Source organism: Apis mellifera, linkage group LG14 (assembly GCF_003254395.2).
Source record: "Apis mellifera strain DH4 linkage group LG14, Amel_HAv3.1, whole genome shotgun sequence".
Classification (NCBI taxonomy): Eukaryota; Metazoa; Arthropoda; class Insecta; order Hymenoptera; family Apidae; genus Apis; species Apis mellifera.
The window spans coordinates 6,251,092-6,270,697 of NC_037651.1; the positions used below are offsets into that span (position 1 = coordinate 6,251,092).

Sequence of the window (19,606 nt, forward strand, 5' to 3'; positions counted from 1 at the left end):
CAGATTTATTCCGCAAAATAATCATTCTCTTTCGATTCTCCGCGCGAAAAAGGGAAGGAAAAAGAAGGAAAGGGGGAAAAAAACAAACGTACCGCCATAAAACGGCTGAATTAATCCAGCCAAGTCGAGAGGAACCATTACGTAGATCCGTGGAAAACCTCTGGCAGAAGTAACCGGAAGCTTATGGCGGAGAGGAGGGAAGGGAGTGGCGTCGCGCGTGAAAGTGTGCTCGCCCGTGTGTTCGTATGCGGAAAAATGCAAATTCGTCGAGGATTACACACTCGCCAGCTAAGTGTCTAAAGGGATAATAGACGAGATCAAGGTTGGAAGGCACGGAAGCGATACAATCGCCTCCACGGTGATTCCAGCCGAAGCTTATTTAATTTTACGTCTCGAGCTGCGGCCATCACGCGAGATCCCAGTGGAAGATGTCGAGGGTGCTTCCGATCGATTTGGCAAAAATTCATCGCTGATAAATCGACCTTTCTTTCTTTCTATCCTTGAGTTGATAGAAGAATCGTTGATATTTGTATCTGTTTATTAATTTACTTCCAAAGTTTGGATTTTGTAACAATTAAATTAAAAGTTAACTATCTTCTATCTCTGCTTGAGATATGTAATTTTTATTATTAAGTATTCAGTAAAGTAGAAATATCTTTTTTCTTTTTTTTTTATCTTTGCGTTGATAGAAGAATCGTTGATATTTGTATCTGTTTATTAATTTATTTCCAAAGTTTGGATTTTGTAACAATTAAATTAAAAGTTAACTATCTTCTATCTCTGCTTGAGATATGTAATTTTTATTATTAAGTATTCAGTAAAGTAGAAATATCTTTTTTCTTTTTTTTTTTATCTTTGCGTTGATAGAAGAATCGTTGATATTTGTATCTGTTTATTAATTTATTTCCAAAGTTTGGATTTTGTAACAATTAAATTAAAAGTTAACTATCTTCTATCTCTGCTTGAGATATGTAATTTTTATTATTAGGTATTTAGCAAAGTAGAAATATCTTTTTTTCTTTTTTTTTATCTTTGCATTAATAGAAGATATTTGTATCTGTTTATTTTCAAAATTTGAATTTTATAACAATTAAATTAAAAATTAACTATCCATCTCTGTTTGAGATGTAATTTTTATCATTAGATATTTAGCAAAGTAGAAATATCTTTTTTTCTTTGCATTGATAGAAGAATCATTGATATTTGTATCTGTTTATTAATTTATTTCCAAAATTTAGATTTTTAACAATTAAATTAAAAATTAACTATCTTCTATCTCTGCTTGAGATATGTAATTTTTATTATTTAGAAAAGTAGAAATATCGCGAAGAAATCGTAAGTGAAATGATTTAAATTAACAGATCTATGATTAAACTTAAATGAAAAGTCTGAGATCATGAGAAATGTCATAATTATAGTATCAAAGGTTCCTCAACCGCCTTGCTTAAATTTCTTAAAGAAGAGATCGAAGAATTTCCCTAACACAATTACGCGGAGCGAGAGTTTCAACGAGTTTTAACGCTTGAAGAAGAGACTTGACGCTCGATCGTATTTTGTTTATCAGCAGGAATCGAGTAGGAATAATTTTTCAAGAGGAATATGCAATAAGGTTTTAATTTGAAAAAGTGATACGATTAATATAATTTTTCTCTTTCCACGGGTGCGTAGTATCGTTTTACACGCGAGGGACTTGTTTTAATTTTAATAATTTAATAGGGGATGCTAAAGAATTCTTGAAAAAAAACCGTAATGAGAGATTTTATTTTTAAACAGTGCCGTTATTTAATATTTTTATTAAAAAAGAAAATTACACGTTTTATTTTCTCGGAAGGTTAGTTACTTTAAACACAATCTCAATGATTATTATTTCAAAATAATAATATTCTTATTTATCAAACTGCCCTTTAAATTTATTCCCATAAATTATTTGAAAACAGGAATAGAAAAATAAAATAAAATAAATAAATCTTCGATACCTCGCTATATCGCGCGACAACGCAAATTTTATTTAATTGAAAAAATTAATTTAACCCAAGGAAAAATCTTTGCGTCTCTCTGTTGAAAAAAAAAAGAAGAAGAAAGAAAAAAATAAGCGACGATTTAACACACGATTTTCACAATATTTAAACGTGGAGTGGAGAGAAAATAATAAAATCTTCGTATATATCGTATCGCATCGTATAACGACAATTTTCAATTTCATTTCTTGAAATCCGTTCCACCGACAAACAATCCAACGGAACAAAATTAGCAACGATCGTTATTTATTCCTCCTATTCCTCACACTCGGCGACGAGTCGGGGATAAATAAAAACTAAAAAAAGAAATCCTCGAGCCGTCTTGCTTCGAACGGAAGCAAATGGACGGAGCTGGAGTTTAACGCTTAAATGAAAGAGAGATCGATTGATTCGACCTCCCGGTTTTCAATCTAAAAGTATCCGACGACACACACTCCCGTCAACCCTCGGTTTCCCATACAAATCCGATCGACGATTAATAATCTTCCCTTTTTAATCCATCTCCTTTTCGTCCACGTTCCTTGCACGTACACACACACACGCACACACGTATGCGATATATGTTAACAGAGGGAGAGAGGAGGAGAAAGAGAGGCAAAAGGCAAGGGGTGTATCCGGCCAGTTTCATCAACCGATTTCGCAATTATCGAAGAAATAAGGGGGACAATTGCATTTAGCTGCGACAAATCGTGAATCGTTGGACATGGTCGGAAACGAGGGACGCAGGGGGAGGAGGGAGAGGGAGACAAACAAGGGCGGAAACGTAATATGAAGTTCCAGGCTGCCATCCGTTAATCTAACGAGTTGATGATGGCCAGAAAACCGTTTTACCGATCAAGATTGGCTAGCAGTTAGGCCGGCCCTCGAAATTTTGACCGACTCTTGATTGCTTTCCTACTTCGTGCAGGGGAGGGGAAATTTCCCTATTTTTCAAGACCACAAACTGCCGTAACCCCGTCTTTGAAATCGAAATCGAAGGTTAGAGGATGGATTTCGGACAATGGAAACGGGATCGATGATAATTGACGTTAAAATCAAATTCTGGATGCTAATTGTTCTATGGTTGTTTTGGATCGTGGATGGAAGTAGGATGACATTTGGAATCGAATATTCCAACTTATTCTGAAATTAAGAATCGTCTTATCTGAGGAGGGATTGAAATATCTCTCGTTAAATTTTAACCAAGCTTTTTTAAACATAAATTGAAGGAGCACGTCTCGAATAACAAACTTGTCTAATTTAAAATATTGCCAAACTCTCTCTCTTTCTCTTAAAAAAATATATTCGAACCCGTTTCTGATTAAAAATAATTTTCCAAACAATTTCGGGAATACCCGAAAAATTTCGTCGATCCTCAAACGCGATATTCCATAAAATCATCAAATACGTGAAAATACGAGCAAATTACCCCAAAATTCGAACGTCAATAATATCAACAACAACAACAACAACAACAAATTATTCGAAATTCTATCTCTTTCTTTCAACCTCGACACGATCCATTACGATCCCAACATATCTCCGAGATTTTCATCGTCGGTCAATAACCATCGAATAAACATGGGGAAAAAATCCGCAAGAACGCCAGTTCATTCTGTCCCATAAAACAGCGTAACCGGCGAAAGTCGACGCTCGAACGAACGAGCTGGCACCGAGAGGTGTATCGAATAATACAGATAGAGAGAGAGAGAGAGAGAGAAAAGGAGAGGAAGGGAGAGAGGGAGAAGCAGGGGGATGAAACAGAGGGCGGAGAAGCGAGCAAAGCAGCCTAAGTGAAACGAATGTCGGTAGTTTCCCGAAGCAGTTTCGGGATGTTGTAACGGTGTCAACTTTGTCCATTAACCATCGATTTCTCTCGCCGCGTTAGCCAACTGGGCTGAACCGTTTACCCCCCCTCCCCCCTTCCCATCCTATATACCTGCAACTTCGTGCTTGACAACCTTTCGCAGTTTTACGCTTTTAACGCCAACTTCTTCTCTCTCTCTCTCTTTTTTTTCTTTCTTTCTTTCTTTCTTCACTCGCCGTGATGCGGCTAATTGCCACGGCTAATGAAATACAACGTGTCGAACGCGAGGATTCCCCGCGTTTTATTTTTCGCCCAAAAGGGGGAAATCGAGTGTTGGCGGTAGGAATTTCACGAATCGTTTCGTCTATTAGAGGCCAACGGCGCAAAACTTTTTATTTTTAAATTTCCTTCCCTCGATTCGATATCGCGGATACCAATTCTCTCCATTCTTTCTTCTCTTGCTTGATTTTCCGATTTTACTTACGTAAATTTTAATTATTTAAATATATTTTTAACAGAAGGTATATCAAATTTCCAAATCCTCTCGAGAAATCAATTTCGAGAAATTCGAATCAGGAAAAATCAAAAATAGAATAATCATAGATAATAATTTTCCTTCCAAAATTCCAAAACCTATCTCATCCGCGAATAAACGTTAAAAACCACAGCCATCTTCCCTCCGTCGCTCCGTTCTAATCTGTCGAAAGCTCCCCGAGCTTTTTGCGAAAAGGGTTAACTCCGCCCCTGTCACCTCTCCTCTCGGGAGATGAATATAAATAAGGGTATTAAGGCAATAACACTCGGCTTGGGTTGAGTCAAGAATTAACTCGAGAAAAGAGAGAAAGAGAGAGAGAGAGAGAGACTTATCACCGAAATTAGGTGTCCACGCGTGGAGAGCAACCCGCCCACGCACGAATCACGAAAACAACGGCGGTTGAACGAATGACACCATGAATATTTCAACGACTGATTTCAACCGGTGAATTAACGCCAAGGTAACGCGGCACACCTTGTTTTACGATACCTTGACAATAAGACCATAACGCCGGTTTAGCGAGTTAATCCTTTCGGGGTTGGAACGCGGCCTGCCTTGTTCCAACACTCCCCCTCCCCTTTTAATTAAGAGCGCAATCATTCCATCGTAATCCAATACTCGATCCCTTTCTCTCTGTCTCTGTCTGTCCTGTCGGGCGAAGTTGACGTCGTTCCAGTTAAAATTCGCCATAAAAAAAGTTTCGACTTGTCTTTCTTTTCATTACAGGAGAAGAGAAGGAGGAGGGTGTTAACTTTGGCCGAAACTTTTCTTGAAAAATGAATTTTTATCGGGTGAATATTAACGAGTTTGGGAAGAGTTGTTCGAACATCTGTTGCTAGTAGATGGACGGGATTAATTGTTGTTCGTGGACTCGATTTTTGAGAACGTTTGCCCCAATATTTGAATTATCGACGTTCAGAAATTATCGTATGAAGTTGTATAAAAAATCTGATGAAGTTTGAAATCGTCGAATTAAAGAAAGGCACAAAAGTTGAAGCTGCTTCTTGTTTCATCTCGATGTCTTATTTGGTCGTCGAGATGTAAGAATTTTAAGGCAATGAAATCGTGAATCGATTCAGACTTGCATTCTTCCCCTGAAATTATGTTTCTTTTTTTCGAAAATCCATTTCTGGAGAATAAATAACAAGAACAAAAATTACTCTTCTCTTCACACGACAATATCTCGAGAACCGGAAGTAGTATCGAGATAAACGAAAAACGTTTCAAAAAATTCCGTGCTTCATTCATCGACCGAAAATTCTTCGTCTTCGTGGTTCAAAATTTTCCTAATCTTAATAAGATTTCGTCAGATTTAAGGTGAATGGAATTGGAGACCGAGAGCCGTCAAAACACATCTAATTTTAAAGAGTTCCACGCTTCTAATAATCTTTCATCCGTTAATAAAGAATCCAAAAAAAGTTACATTCGATTCAAAGTAATTGTAAATTTTCCAAGTTATAAATAGAATATTAAAAACTTAATTATTTAAATTCCACTGTCGAGCACGCATAGATAGTCTCATAATCGATATCACAACACGGATAATTACAATGGACAAATATCCATTTCCTGCCTGAACACACATTGCTAAACACACAACGCCCATATATATATATAATATACATACACATATATATATACACACAGAGCGTAAATATAAACTTTCCAACACAGAAGGATAAACAACGGTAATACGAGAAGGTATGAAATATACTGTGACACGATATTAATGCGTTACGATGTGCGATAATATTACGAGCGTGACCAATTTTCGTGAATGTTCCCTTTGATGCTGTAATAAAGCAGTTTACCGCCGGCCGCGACACGTCTCCAATCATAAACTCCCGTTTTACAACCTTGAAACTTCTTCTCCCGTTTCCCCGATTATCGTTCCATGATGATCAGTGAACGTTCCCTGCACGCACACAACCCTCCCTCGTTTCAATATTAACCCAACGCGCTTTTCCGCTCGAGTGCCGCTTTAAATCGCGCCCCGATATTTTCGTACTCTCGATTTCCATTTTCGCCGATCCTCCAAACTAACCTTAACCTTTATTCGCCAATTCTCCATCGGAAAATTGGTAAAAAGAATAATCCGAGAATGTGAGAAATTTTAGGGACGAATAATATATAAGTTGAGGAGAAATCCGAAATTTTAATTAATTTTGGAAAATAACGAATTATTATCGATAATAATAATCAAAGATCTATATATTATAATTAAAGATATAATTATTATTATTATAATAATAATTAAAGATCTTTTAATTTTCGATGGAATATTCAGGATTAATTTTTTCTTTTTATGAGACAGAAATACGGTTTAAATATTTCAACGAGTATTCTCGATATTAAAAATTTGTTTCTATAGAAGAAGGGAAATATTTTCCTCGTATAATATATTAGCCGTAATGATAAGCAAACGTGCGATTCTTGTTTATATTTACCGGGCTCGGTATCGGCAAGTAAAACTATCGATATTACGTCACGAGGCTTTACTGGCGATCATAAAGTACAAGAGGAAGGTAGCGCGCGTCTCGTAAATACGATCCCTAATGCCACGAATCTACTCTACTCTCTTTTTCACTTTTTTCTTCCAGAATAATTCTTCCAAAGTTTCGACCACGTCGATGAATGAATATGGAAATTTCATTCTAAACAGAATTGGAGAATCTGAAACTCACCAGTGAACTCGGACATGCACGGCTGATAAACCCGTCTACGAGACCGAATCTACGTCTTAAAGAGAGAATCCTCGATCCCAAACTCGACTCTGTAATCAAAAGATCGTGGAATTTATATTTCATAAAAATTTTCCAATATCGATCGACAGAGAGATTTGAGATTGGGGATTGAAGATTTGCAAGAAACTCGTTCGCTTAATTTATTCCGTTTCAGAGATTCAAAATTTCGGATTTTGAAAAAATTTTTAAAACTTTCTGTTTTGAAACAACATTTCTGCGAAACAGATTTATTACGTTGAATGATAAATAAGTTAAGTTCTCCTAATGGAAAAATTTCTCTAAAATCAAAAAGCGAAAGGCGAAGAAACGACGAGAAACATTAAGAAGACGGTAAATCTAAATTCGCTTGCTACAAATACAGGACGAGTATATCCTATTAGCGCCATAGCTTTTCCGCGGTGGAAGCTGCTTAAACTTAATAGCGTGGAGCAAGCTTAATGTAAGATTTTTCTTTTTCTCTCTCTCTTTTTTATATATATATACACACACACACACTATATTTCGCAGTGATATTTTTTCCACGGACGGAAAGAGGGTTCAGTGTCAACGAGAAAAATCGAATGTCACTGTTACCTCGCAATGGTCTCGTGGAGAAGGGATAGAAGAGAACGTGACGCGAGACTTTGTCATCTCGAGAATGTCAAGAAGTTTAATGTAAAAATGAAGAGAAATTATAATTGTCACTTATTATTATTATTATAATAATAAAATGATTAAATTCAGAGGAAATTTAAAACGAAATTTTAAACCCAGACGAGGGAAGAATTATGTAAAAATTTCTTAACTTTCTTATAAAAATCTTTCCTAACTTATTTTTAATCGAAAATGTGGCACAAGTGGCAAAGTTTAATACCAATTTCTTCTCTTTTTATATATAAATACAAAACTATGTCTATCTTATTTTCAATATTCTCTTTCCATTGTATCTTCCGTTCCACTCAATTCTAATAAAAAAGAACGACAAATTCTTTGAAGGAGGAAAAAAATTAATCGACGAGGTATCATGAAGCAACCCCCGATGGCGGGATTAACATACTAATTAATTCATCTCGTTAGTTATTAATAATCGACATGATGGCCGTCCCGTATATATATATATCGTTTTTCGAACCCTCGGGCCGTTAAAACGATTCAATCAAACCGGAACGGATGTAAATTTGGCCGCGTTGTCCCGTCCCGTCGGCTCGCAGAGAATGGAAATACTTGGTCGCACGACCACTCTCCAATCTCCGCCGTATTTCTATCCCCCCGTATCGCGCAGGGAGTTATTAAGGTGTGCGCGCCGCGTTGTATTTAGCCGACACCCCATAAACACGTTGTCGACATTTGGTTTTATCGCGTGCTGCGCTCATCGTTCCCGAACCAACGAGGCTACGAGAGAGGCTCCATTGTTCGTAAGCGAAAACTGTGCCCGCTCTCCATCAACTTTCCCCGCAACTCCGATAAGCAAACGCGTTTCGACGCGTTTCCAATTTGCGCGCGCACATGGAATAATATCGTTTTTCACGCGTCAACGCGCAGCGAATTATTGAAATTAATACAAGTCGCGATGGTAAATTGATAATGAAATAAATCGATCGATCGATTTAACTGGAAATTTTGATCGATATTTCCTTTTCCGTCATTTTGTTGTCGATTTAAAAATTTTTGTCAACAATTTTAATTTGTAATTTGTCTCTTTAAACGGGGGATGCATTTTGTTTAAAACAAAAGAGAGAGAGAGAGAGTTAAAGCGGATGAATAATTTCAAGGAATTCGGTGAATAGAGAGGTAAGGTTCTGATACTTAACCTCTCGCTTAAACCTCTCTCTAACCAGAAACGATTTTAAAACAGACGATTATTGAAGTTCATCCACTCGAGTGTAACGATGATACTTCATGAGAAGTAGAAGCGACTATTCAATGTTGCACGAGAGTCGAAACCCTTTTTTCAAACTCTAAAGGTATTCCGTTTCGAATCAATGGATGAATTTGAAGATGAAATTGCTGACAAATCTCAATATTAATTGTACATATGTATATGTAAATATCATGCATAATTTTCATAGTCAAATCAATGCCTACAATTAGTTTTTAAGATATTCATCATTTTACAAAAAGAAAAATAAAGCATATATGACATATATTATAATTGCATGTATGTAGGTGTAATAGAATTACTAAAGACACGTGTCCTTAATGCTGCCTAATTGGTTATTATAAAATATATAGCCCAAATTGAAAGCAATATTTTGAAAATATTGCATAAAATAATAAACGAACTTGTGTTCTTATTCTTCTTTCTTCCCCAAAACTTATTACTCTCTCGTTTCCAATCCTACCATTCTTGGATTCAGAGATTTCTAAAATTAAACTCTGGAAAAATACCACACGATTCTATTGTTATTTCTTCCACTCGTTCAACTCGTAAAAATTTCCATCCTTTTCGAAAATAACAACTCTCGCGAGTTCTATTGTTCTCTCCATCCGTGGCGACAATCTAAGACGTTTCTAAATTGAATTCGCGTAGCCAAAAGGGAAACATTAGACACGACTCAACATCACGGCCCATCGCGAAACACGACTTCCCTCGTCTCGGGTTTCCGCCCGTTAATTATATTTCCAAAGACAACACGAGTCAGACCGAATCCTCCCTCCCCATTAACGAATTCTTTGTCGTGCCGCCTATAAATTTCCCACCCTGTCAAAATTCGCGTTTCATCCGCGTCGGCAAACAAAGGGGAACAGAGTTGGGAATTGGAAACGTTTAACCAACGCTCTCATTGTCCATCCAAGCATCCATCACGCGATCTTCAACTCGATTAATCCTCATTAAATTTCCCAACTGTCTTCACCCTCGGATTAATCCAACTATTCCACTTAACCGTACCGGCTCGTTACGTTTGAAGGCGAAAAGAAAAAAGGCAAAGAAGTGAAGAATTTCGATCTAGGAAAATTTTCAAATTTTGGATATTGAGAAGCGATCCGATAAATATCTCGAGGTTTTTCTATACGCGTGTCTGAGAGAGAGTGCGACGCGAAGTTCGATTCTAAATTTAACTTCAAAATTTCCATCACATTTGCCTGTAGATTACTATTTATAAGAGGCGTTTCATTCAAATCGAATATTTACGATTCGCTTGGGGAAGATTATTCACGAGTGAAACGTGATATTTTTGACGGGTTAAGACTGATGCAAGATTCTTCGATTCTCAGGCGTTTCTCATCTACGATTCTAAAATACGAATTTAAAAAATCGTCCTCCTTCTGCAGAAGCTGTCTCTCGTTATCAGATGGACGAATAACATCGAATATCCATAAGGGTGAGTTTCGAACAATTGTGCACAATTATACGGAAAAAGTTAGTTAGCCGAGCAGCTGTTCACACCGTTATTGCCCATCACTCCATTATGGATGAATCCCCCCGTTCATCAAAAGTAGAAACTCCTCTCCTCTTTGTCATCCGCCTCGTGATGAAATTCAGAGATTCTAAATTCTCCTTCTCTCTCCAAAAATCATTTTTGACTTTCAAGAAACAATCAAGCGATCTTCTAAAATTTTAACTTCCCCTTTTTCTCTTTTAGAATCGTTTCAATTTGAAAAAAACAAAATACCACGTAGAATTGAGATTAATCTAAAAATCCATTCGTCCCATCGAGCTTGCGTTGCTCGAAACCGAGTGGCAACAACGATACCCTCGCTTTTCATCCCCGAGTGATGGGCGCGCGACAGCGAGAAGGCTACAAAGGGTTGCGCCGATACCGAACGGCGGCCTTGATGGAGACGAGGCTTTTACAACAGCGGCGAGTATGTCGAGGTGAGAGAGGGCACCTGTGGCTGATGCACGATGCGCCCGTTACCGCAAAGTCTGCGCCGCTTTGCGTACACTCCATCGACGCGTTAAGGAAATCTATGGAAATTTCTTGGCTAAGGTAGAGAGGCCGCCGGCCATTGGCCTCCCGGCGCCCGATCAAAATGCCTCTCCTCCCTCTCTCTCTCTCTCTCTCTCTCTCTCTATCTTCGTCCTACTCGCTCCGACTACGAGTTTTAACTCGATTTTCCGATATTATCGGAGGGAGGGGCGGAGAACACGGGGTGGTTAACAGGCGTGAAGGGATGACGAAGTGTGTTGCGCGTAAGTTGGAATCTAATTGAAAAGTTTCCACACCTTATTCGTCCAGGCTCGAGCAAATTTTAAAGCGGAATCTTGGCCAACTAACACTCGAATCTTTTCTTCTCTTCATAATTTAATTATTCTCCCTATTATCAAAATTATTGTTATATATAATACTATCAAAAAATATATTTATATATATAATATATATTTTATTCATCCATGAATAAATATTTATTCATCCTCAAAATTTTAAAGGGGAATCTTGATCAATTAACATTCGAATCTTTTCCTCTCTTTATAATTATCAAAAAATAGAATTTTATTCATCCACGAATAAATATCCATCCAGGCTTAAGCAAATTTTAAAGGGAAATTTTGGCCAACTAACATTCGAATCTTTTCCCCTCTTAATAGTTTAATTATTCTCCCTATTATCAAAATTATTGTTACATATAATACTATCAAAAAATAGAATTTTATTCATCCACAAATAAATATCTTCGAGCAAATTTTAAAGGGGAATCTTGGCCAACTAACATTCGAATCTTTTCTTCTCTTCATAATCTAATTATTCTCCCTGTTATCAAAATAATTATTATTACATATAATACTGTCAAAAAACAGAATTTTATTCATCCACGAATAAATATCCGTCTAGGCTCGAGCAAATTTTAAAGGGGAATCTTTAAAAGGGCCAACTAACATTCAAATCTTTTCCTCTCTTTATAATCTAATTATTCTCCCTATTATCAAAATTATTGTTACATATAATACTATCAAAAAACGTATATTTTATTCATCCACGAATAAATATCCGTCCAGGCTCAAGCAAATTTTAAAGGAAATTTTGGCCAACTAACATTCGAATCTTTTCTTCTCTTCATAATTATCAAAAAATAGAATTTTATTCATCCACGAATAAACATCCTCGAGCAAATTTTAAAGGGGAATCTTGCCCGACTAACATTCGAATCTTTTCTCCTCCCGATAATTTAATTATTCTGTTATCAAAATTATTATTTTATTACATATAATACTATCAAAAAAACGTATATTTTATCCAGGAATAAATATTACGTATATTTTACTTAAGTACTTCGAAGGATAGAAAAAGGAGGAAGAAAGGGAGAGAGAGAGAAAGGAGGAGGGGAGTATTGGAGCCGTAAACGGGATTGTTTGTCGAAGAAGGGGCAATTATCAAGCGCGGTTTTCAACGGCGGAGCTCTTCGAGTCTCATGGTCGCCTGCACCACCTTGCCGTGGATATTAAAATCGATACGGTATGCGTTTGACTGGTACACCGTAGCCACCGCTATTACCGCACGCGGGAGCCGCACGAGCTCGTGCACACGGTTAACTGTTACCTCTATCTCCACCCCTCCCTCCCCTCCCCGCCTAACTGCTCCTTACCTCGATACACACGGGAATTGCAGTTGCAACTGCAGTTGCCCTGCATCGGACAAGCAACCGCTGAACGGTATGCCAGGCAAACGGCTGAGCGAAAGCTTGGATAGCTTCGTACGGTGCGAAACTATCCCGTTACTCGCGTTACCTTTTCATGGATAATTTTCAAAGTTGATCGAGACAAAGCTTGTTAATATATATATACACGATCTTTACGATTAGTGAGAATATTTTTTAATTAGCTTTGGTATTTATATCGATCTCGTTGAAATGAAATTGATCTTTTCGAAATTTGAAGGTATGCAAGTGTATATAAGTGTGTAGCTCGGAAAGAGGAGCAAAGAGGGAGAAGGAAAGAGGTTGTGCATTAAGCAGAGGGAAGAAGATCGCGTATAAACCGCGACATCGAATACTGTCCAAGACGCGGCGATGTCACGTAACAGGTGCTGCTAATAGCCTGTTTAACCGGTAGCCCGAAACCTCGCGTTCTCACGCCTCGACTAATTATAGTGGCCGCGTGTCTTAAATTCGGAGAGTGGCGCGGGCCTGCATTCCGCGGATACAAATAGGATTGGCATTCTTTTAATTTGCGACCAGGAAGCGATATTAAACGAAACTCGCGGAGGAAAGATCGAGATATTCTTTAAATGGGGAAAGTGAAAGTTTTCGAGAAATAAATTTTTTAAAAATAAGTATCTAAAATTTATAATTTTTCGATCGTGGTATAAATAGAGAAACGGAGAAAATCGAAATTGTAGATTTTGCAGATCGATCATCGTGCAATTTGCAGGATTTGTTTCCTGTTTATCAGAACGATTTATCGAATTAACCGTGAATAACCGTTACATAGCGGAATAGGTGTTTGCGAAACAGCTAAAATCTGCGATACACGTCGAGAGGGAAGTCAAATATTTTTCAACCAAATACTCTCCAAATATTTAAACGAGTGTGCTCGAAAGACTCGAAATTCCCAATGGTTACCGATCTCGAACAACAATACGCAAAAGCGCGCCAATCTTTGAAACGGCTTCTCCACAATTTTCACTCGTCCCCCAACTTTAAGCAGAAAACATTCCAAACTATCGATACAATTAATAATAATCATAATAAATAATCTTCCTCTTTCGAATATATTAAAAATTAAAGAAAATTTTCTTCTCGAGAATAAGGAAAATCCAATTCAACCCGTTCTCCGTTTTCTCAACTGCTCAAAAATTAACAACTGAAAAAAAAAGAAGAATCGAGTTTCAATGATTCGACGAAAATACGACGGAAAGTAGCCGGTCTGATGATAAACACCCTATCAATAACCAGAAATATCGCGTTGCCCGCCGCCAATTTCTCCCTAAATCGGGTTCAACATCCGCCAACTGCAAACCAGCCAGGATTTTCCGTATACGCCGCTTAATCACCCCGCTGTATCAAACGCCGTTCCCATTGTAACAAGCGGCGGTGGATGGAATACCAGTTGCGGAGCTACATTACATTTGATACTAATTAATTAGCTACTGTCACTTCCTACCAGTGTGTTCGTCATCCACCAAGGATTGCGGCGGGAGGGATGTATGTCAGTAGCTGGGGATAGTCGCGCTCGAATCACCGTAATACCTTGTGCGCCCGACATCCGCCCAAAATTAGACGTTTAATTGTCCTCGGCTGCGGATGCAACCGACTTGACAATTCATACGGGACGCTGTGCAAATCCGGCCGCGTGTTAAATGGGTCAGAATATCATTTTACTACTCCTCCGTCGCTCTCGTTTCCGCGCGGCTTCGAGCAGTTTCTAATTTTCGCTCCCTCCTTCTTCGTTACGTTGTGTATTTTCACGCGCGAGCATCGTGGAAATGTATCCTGAGAGTTGAATGACGAAATCGAGGAGGAACGTTCCTTAAAATCGAATCTTTGCACAAATATTCTAAAGATTCTAGAGAATATTTTTTTCGAGGGATCTTCTTTTGTTCTCGCGCAAGGAAAAATTATCATGGGATGCTGAGTCTTGATAATAAAATAAAATCCAAACGAGGATAAAATTGTTTTTGAATATGAATAATCGACGAGCTAATTAAATTGTTTCCAGAAAAATCGTCCAATTTTTGCAAATAAGAAGAGTCTTGATCCCGCCTTGTTTCCAATTTCAAAACGAATCCAGAAAATTGTACGACTTTCGTGAAAAATTAAAATCGTTCCTTTTCCACTCGCGCTAAATCCTTTATCGAAGAGGAACTCAACGAAGGAGAGGGGAGGAAACGCGTTTGGCGAAAGTTAGAAAAATTCCACGTCATACGTAGCTGATCTAACTCGGTAAATTGTTTCGAGTTTCGGTGGAAGGGAAGTATCTCTGGTGTGTACGGGAGTCTCTGTTTATTGGCAAAGAAATGGAAGTTAAAATTTTTACGAGGCAAGCAGAAATACCATCGAATCAAATTGTAATTTCGAGATGTTGCTTCGATGCACTCTTCGTTGAACGGAAAACACCGATTCTTCGGCGGTTCAACGCTTGGAATAATAATTTTCTGAGTGTGAAAATTTTTGCGCTCGGAGAGTGATAAGTTTTCATATATCAGTAGAATAAAAGTAGAATATATATTCGACATTTGGAATGGAGGAAGAATTTCAGTTGAATAATCGAAAGCTTCGGAGTAATTTAAAGGAGATCTTTATTTTATTTATCTTAGCATTTTTCCCTATCGTTTTGATGTCAGCATTCAGAACGTAGGTATCCTTTCAACAATTTAGAATTGATCTTTTGTATGGTTTTATATATATATATACGTTCAGTTCTCTAGTAATTTAAGAAATTGTGAGATTTAATTAAGAAACAAGGAGCGGGAAGATATCTCGAGGAGAACAAATTTTATCTCGGAATTAATCCTACCACGGGTCTCTTCTCCACGGTTTAAAAAGAAAGCCACGGAGACAAAAGAGGGGTCCCCCTTCCCTTTGTATACACACTGGCCAAGATATCAAGAGAAAATATGAAACTTTGTCGTATCAACTTGCAGAGAAGAGGAAACCGCGGGGAGGGATTTTTCAGAAAAATAACATATTAAGAGATTTTTTGTTTGATATCTCGAAATGTGTTTAGTTATCCGTATTCTCATTTACTTTCCCCCTTTGTATACAAAGTATTGCGCAATAAGGAAATCGTTGGAGAGTACATCGCAACTTTCTCGTTAAATTATTTATTTCTACCCCATTCGTGAAAGAATAACTAAACTTTTCTTGCCAACTCTTATTTTTATCATCGTATTTCTTATAATAAAATAGGGATTACTTTCACGCGGAAAACATCCCGTTTTCTCGTGAGAAAGATTGGAGGAAGATTCATTTGCAGTCAAGTTTTTATATTTTAAGAATTTGATTCTTTGAATTATAAGTTTCAAAGTTTTAATAGAATTCAAAGAATTTTTGCCTCTACGCTTGGATAATCCACGCTTGGATACGTTATCGTCTTTCTTCGATCTAGGGAGAACTAAGAAATTCTAGGGAACCCTAGAGTTAAATTATCGTCTCACGAATATTCCCATGTAGCCAAACATTGATTATTCATCCTTCGTTGCGTGTATCTGTGTGTGTGTCTGTATGTATGCATGTGTGTGTGCGTGCGTACATGTGTGTGAAACCACCAACGGAATACCAATTTAGATATCGTTCAACCACTATATACCATCCTTCTTACTTACAATATCCCATCTAACATTTCCAACCATCCGATAAATCTGAAATTCTATCGCTATCTAGAAGAAGAAAAGTAAATTATAATAAATTTCACGATATCTACGAACTTCCTAACGTTTTCCAACTCTACCCGAAAAATAAAACACACATTCCAAACTTCGTATCCGAATCGATAGGAAAATAATGTTCTAATGGGAAAACCCCAGATTCTTTATTAATCCCTCGTCCCTATACATTTCTCAAACTGCAAACATACTTTCTATAGATACGAATTTTGAAATTCCAACAATTTCATCTTTCTTATAACAATCGTCGTATAAATAAAAATAATCACGTTACGAAATATATATTGAGAATCGAGATTTCATTGAATCGCAAAAGAATGAAAAGAAAAAAAAAAAGAAAAAAACGTATTGAAAACGAAAGCTCAAAGTGCAAAACTTCGAGAAGGAAAAAAGGGATGGAAAAAAAAGAAAAAAGAGGAAGAAAAAAAGAAATAACAGTAGGAATCTTTGTTCATCACGGCCGAAAGAAATTAGACGTCGTTCAAAGCACGTCCAAACTACGTTTCCACCCCAATCGCCGTCTTCCCCGGAACTGATCCCTCGGTAACTAAGTTTGTACACGGCACGAATACAAAATGCCGGCACGCAATCAGCCTCGATTTGAATATCGCGCAGTTATAACGAGCGGGGTTGTGTACAACCCGAGGGGGAGGAAGATGTATCGCGGGCCACGCTTCTTTCTTTTAACGGTTAATGGTGACAGAGGGGAGAGAGAGAGGATTTATTGGCGACGGGGGACCGTGTTTCGAACCGGTTGGATCATCATAAAACGGTTAATGAGGGGGCGTATTGCGGCCGTCCATTGATACCGTAACCGCGAAAATTCTGCTTGCGCCGGTTAAATACGGTTTCAAACGCGCTGCGGCACGATGCGTATGTGTAACGAGGGGGGAGGAAGGGAGGGGGAGGGGGTGCGTTTACGAAATTTTGCGGCCGTTTCGTAAATGGATTCGAACGTTTGTTTAATCGCGAAATGGATGGATGGGACCTTTTCTGTCTTCGATTAGGCAACTGTTATTAATTAATCTTTCGTCCCATGGTATTAATTTAATTTTCGATCGAATCGATTTATTTTCGAAATATTTATGAATTTCGTTGGAATAAGCATTTCGAAAATATTTCCAATTTCTTTGAACGAATTATTGAATTATTGTATTGCCATTCAAAGTCAAAGAGGAGCGGATGGATCATTTCATATCATTTTATCGAAGAATTTCAATTCTTCTAGTGACTTGCAAATATAATTTTCATAAATTTTCCTCTTCGTATACAAATATGTATGTATTTGTGGAATAGAAGAAACGAAATTAAACTTTGCTTCACCCTTTCAAAGCGAGAAACACCCCACGAATCAACCTCACGCGAAAACGAAAACGGCACAGATTACTACCGAAACTACTTTCTAGGATAATCTGACAACGGACACCATTAATCGCTCCCTCGGCTCGCTTCCCCTTCTCGAAACCATTTACCATCCAAGAACGAACGAAAATTCCACGTGGAGGGGGAGAAGAAAGAGGGGCAAAGGAAAAAAAGGAAATAACGAGCGGAGAAGGAAAGAGAGGGAAGCGACGATGGTGGAAAACGCGAAAACAGTGGTAATCCGCGCTAACAATGCACAATACTTAACAGTATCGGTATCCCCCCCGATATCGCTCTTTCGCCAACGATCCGGAAAAAACTGGGGCCGCCGCCACGAGAAACACGGATCTTAATAAGCCGCGCCATTCAAACGTCCAGTTCAAACGGCCTAAACCTAACGCGGGGGAGGGGAGGGGGAGGAGGAGAGGATTACCGATGTGCCGAGAGTGAAATTCTACAGATATTTCCTCTCTCCCGTCGAAAACGACGGGCCAGGTAAGCGTACTTTCTGCTTGTTTAGCTCTCCACGTTGGATTAATCCGTCTGTCGATGGGGGGAGGGGGTAGAGAGAGAAAGAGAAAGAGAGAGGAAAGGGAGAAGTGCTGGCGGAGGGTGAAGTGAAACGAGAGAGAGAAAAGAAAATAAAAAAAAAGAGGAGGGGAGGGGAGAGAAGAGGATGCGTGCGTGAACGAAACGTCCGCGAATATATCCTGAAGGGGGAGCTCTCCCGAACTGACGAAGGCGCGGCAGGATTTGTGGCCTTGATTTATGCCGAAACTGGCGCCGTTTATTATCGGTACCGTTGGATGTGTGCATGCGTGAAATTGGAAACGCAGACAAGCGTCCATGCAAATTTAACCCGTCCGTCTGCCTCCGCACGCTATTCACCGGGCCCAGCCGACAAAGAAGGAACTTTACTGTCTAGCCCGCTCACCCGCCCATTCCCCACCCCGTTGGCCACCCCCGTCAACCGGCCTATAAACCGCTTCCTTTCCTTCCTTGCCTCCTCCTCCCCCCTTCCCTCCTATCCTTCCGCGGGCTAAACCCCTTCCGTATTATATCTGGACTGAGGAGGAGGAGTTGGAAGGGAAACGAGTTCAACTTTTAATCGTCTTGGTGGAGGAGGGAAAGTCGAATGTTAAAAGAGAATTTTGGCGGGTAAAAGGGATGATTATTGTTAAGTTAATAATTTGAATTATTGTTTTTCTATCGTCTGGAAAATTGGAATTTTTTCCACAGATATTATTGTTTGAAGAAATATTTTTATTGAGTTTCTTTTCCAATATTTCTTCGTCTTTTCCTCCTCGATGGAAAATTTAAAAATTTTTCCTAATATAAAATAGGCGGGGGTACGATCCTTGTACGTATTCTCCGACTCGTAAATTCAAATTGAAGGAGGGAAATTCAATGGAAACCGGTCGTTCTAGACTCTCAAAATCTATCAGGCTCGAAACTCTTCGGCTATCGACTCCGCCTGTAGTAGGCAACCCGTCAAGTGACCCGATCAAATAGAACCTCCTTGCTTCAACGCCACAAGCATCCTCCTCGAGTGTACACCCTCTTCAATGCACCACCTCTCGCGCAAGGTCTGCGAGAGAAGGACCCAGGTTCCACGACAATGTCGCCGGATTTATCAATGTCTTCGGTAATTGATGATGGCCATCACGAGTCCGAGGCCGTTGCAACGTCATCCAACGGCGAGGAAAAGTAATGTCACGCCGGAAGAACAGCCTTGGCCTGGCCGAGATGCATTTGCATAAACTTCACTGTTCCAACCATGTTTGGATGTAGCAAAGATTAATTGCACTTGTCAATGGACTTTATTTAATTACGAAGCTAACAAAAATTACGTATTCTTCTCTCTTTGACTTAATCTCTTTCGTGATTATGGTTAGTTATAATTATTTAAATTTAACAAA

The 19,606-nt window shown here is 38.5% G+C and overlaps 1 protein-coding gene across 6 annotated transcripts in view; it reads right to left on the bottom strand.

Moving 5' to 3' along the window:
- The window catches only part of LOC726153, a 301,298-nt gene that overhangs the window by 217,617 nt on the left and 64,075 nt on the right, over positions 1-19,606 (bottom strand). For 3 of the 6 annotated variants that reach the window (XM_016916317.2, XM_026444936.1, XM_016916315.2), the window contains exon 2: positions 7,024-7,112. The exons of the other annotated variants lie outside the window; for them this stretch is intronic. The gene's annotated coding sequence lies outside the window, so the exon portion shown is untranslated. The remainder of the gene's footprint in view (positions 1-7,023; positions 7,113-19,606) is intronic. 6 annotated transcript variants of the gene reach the window in all.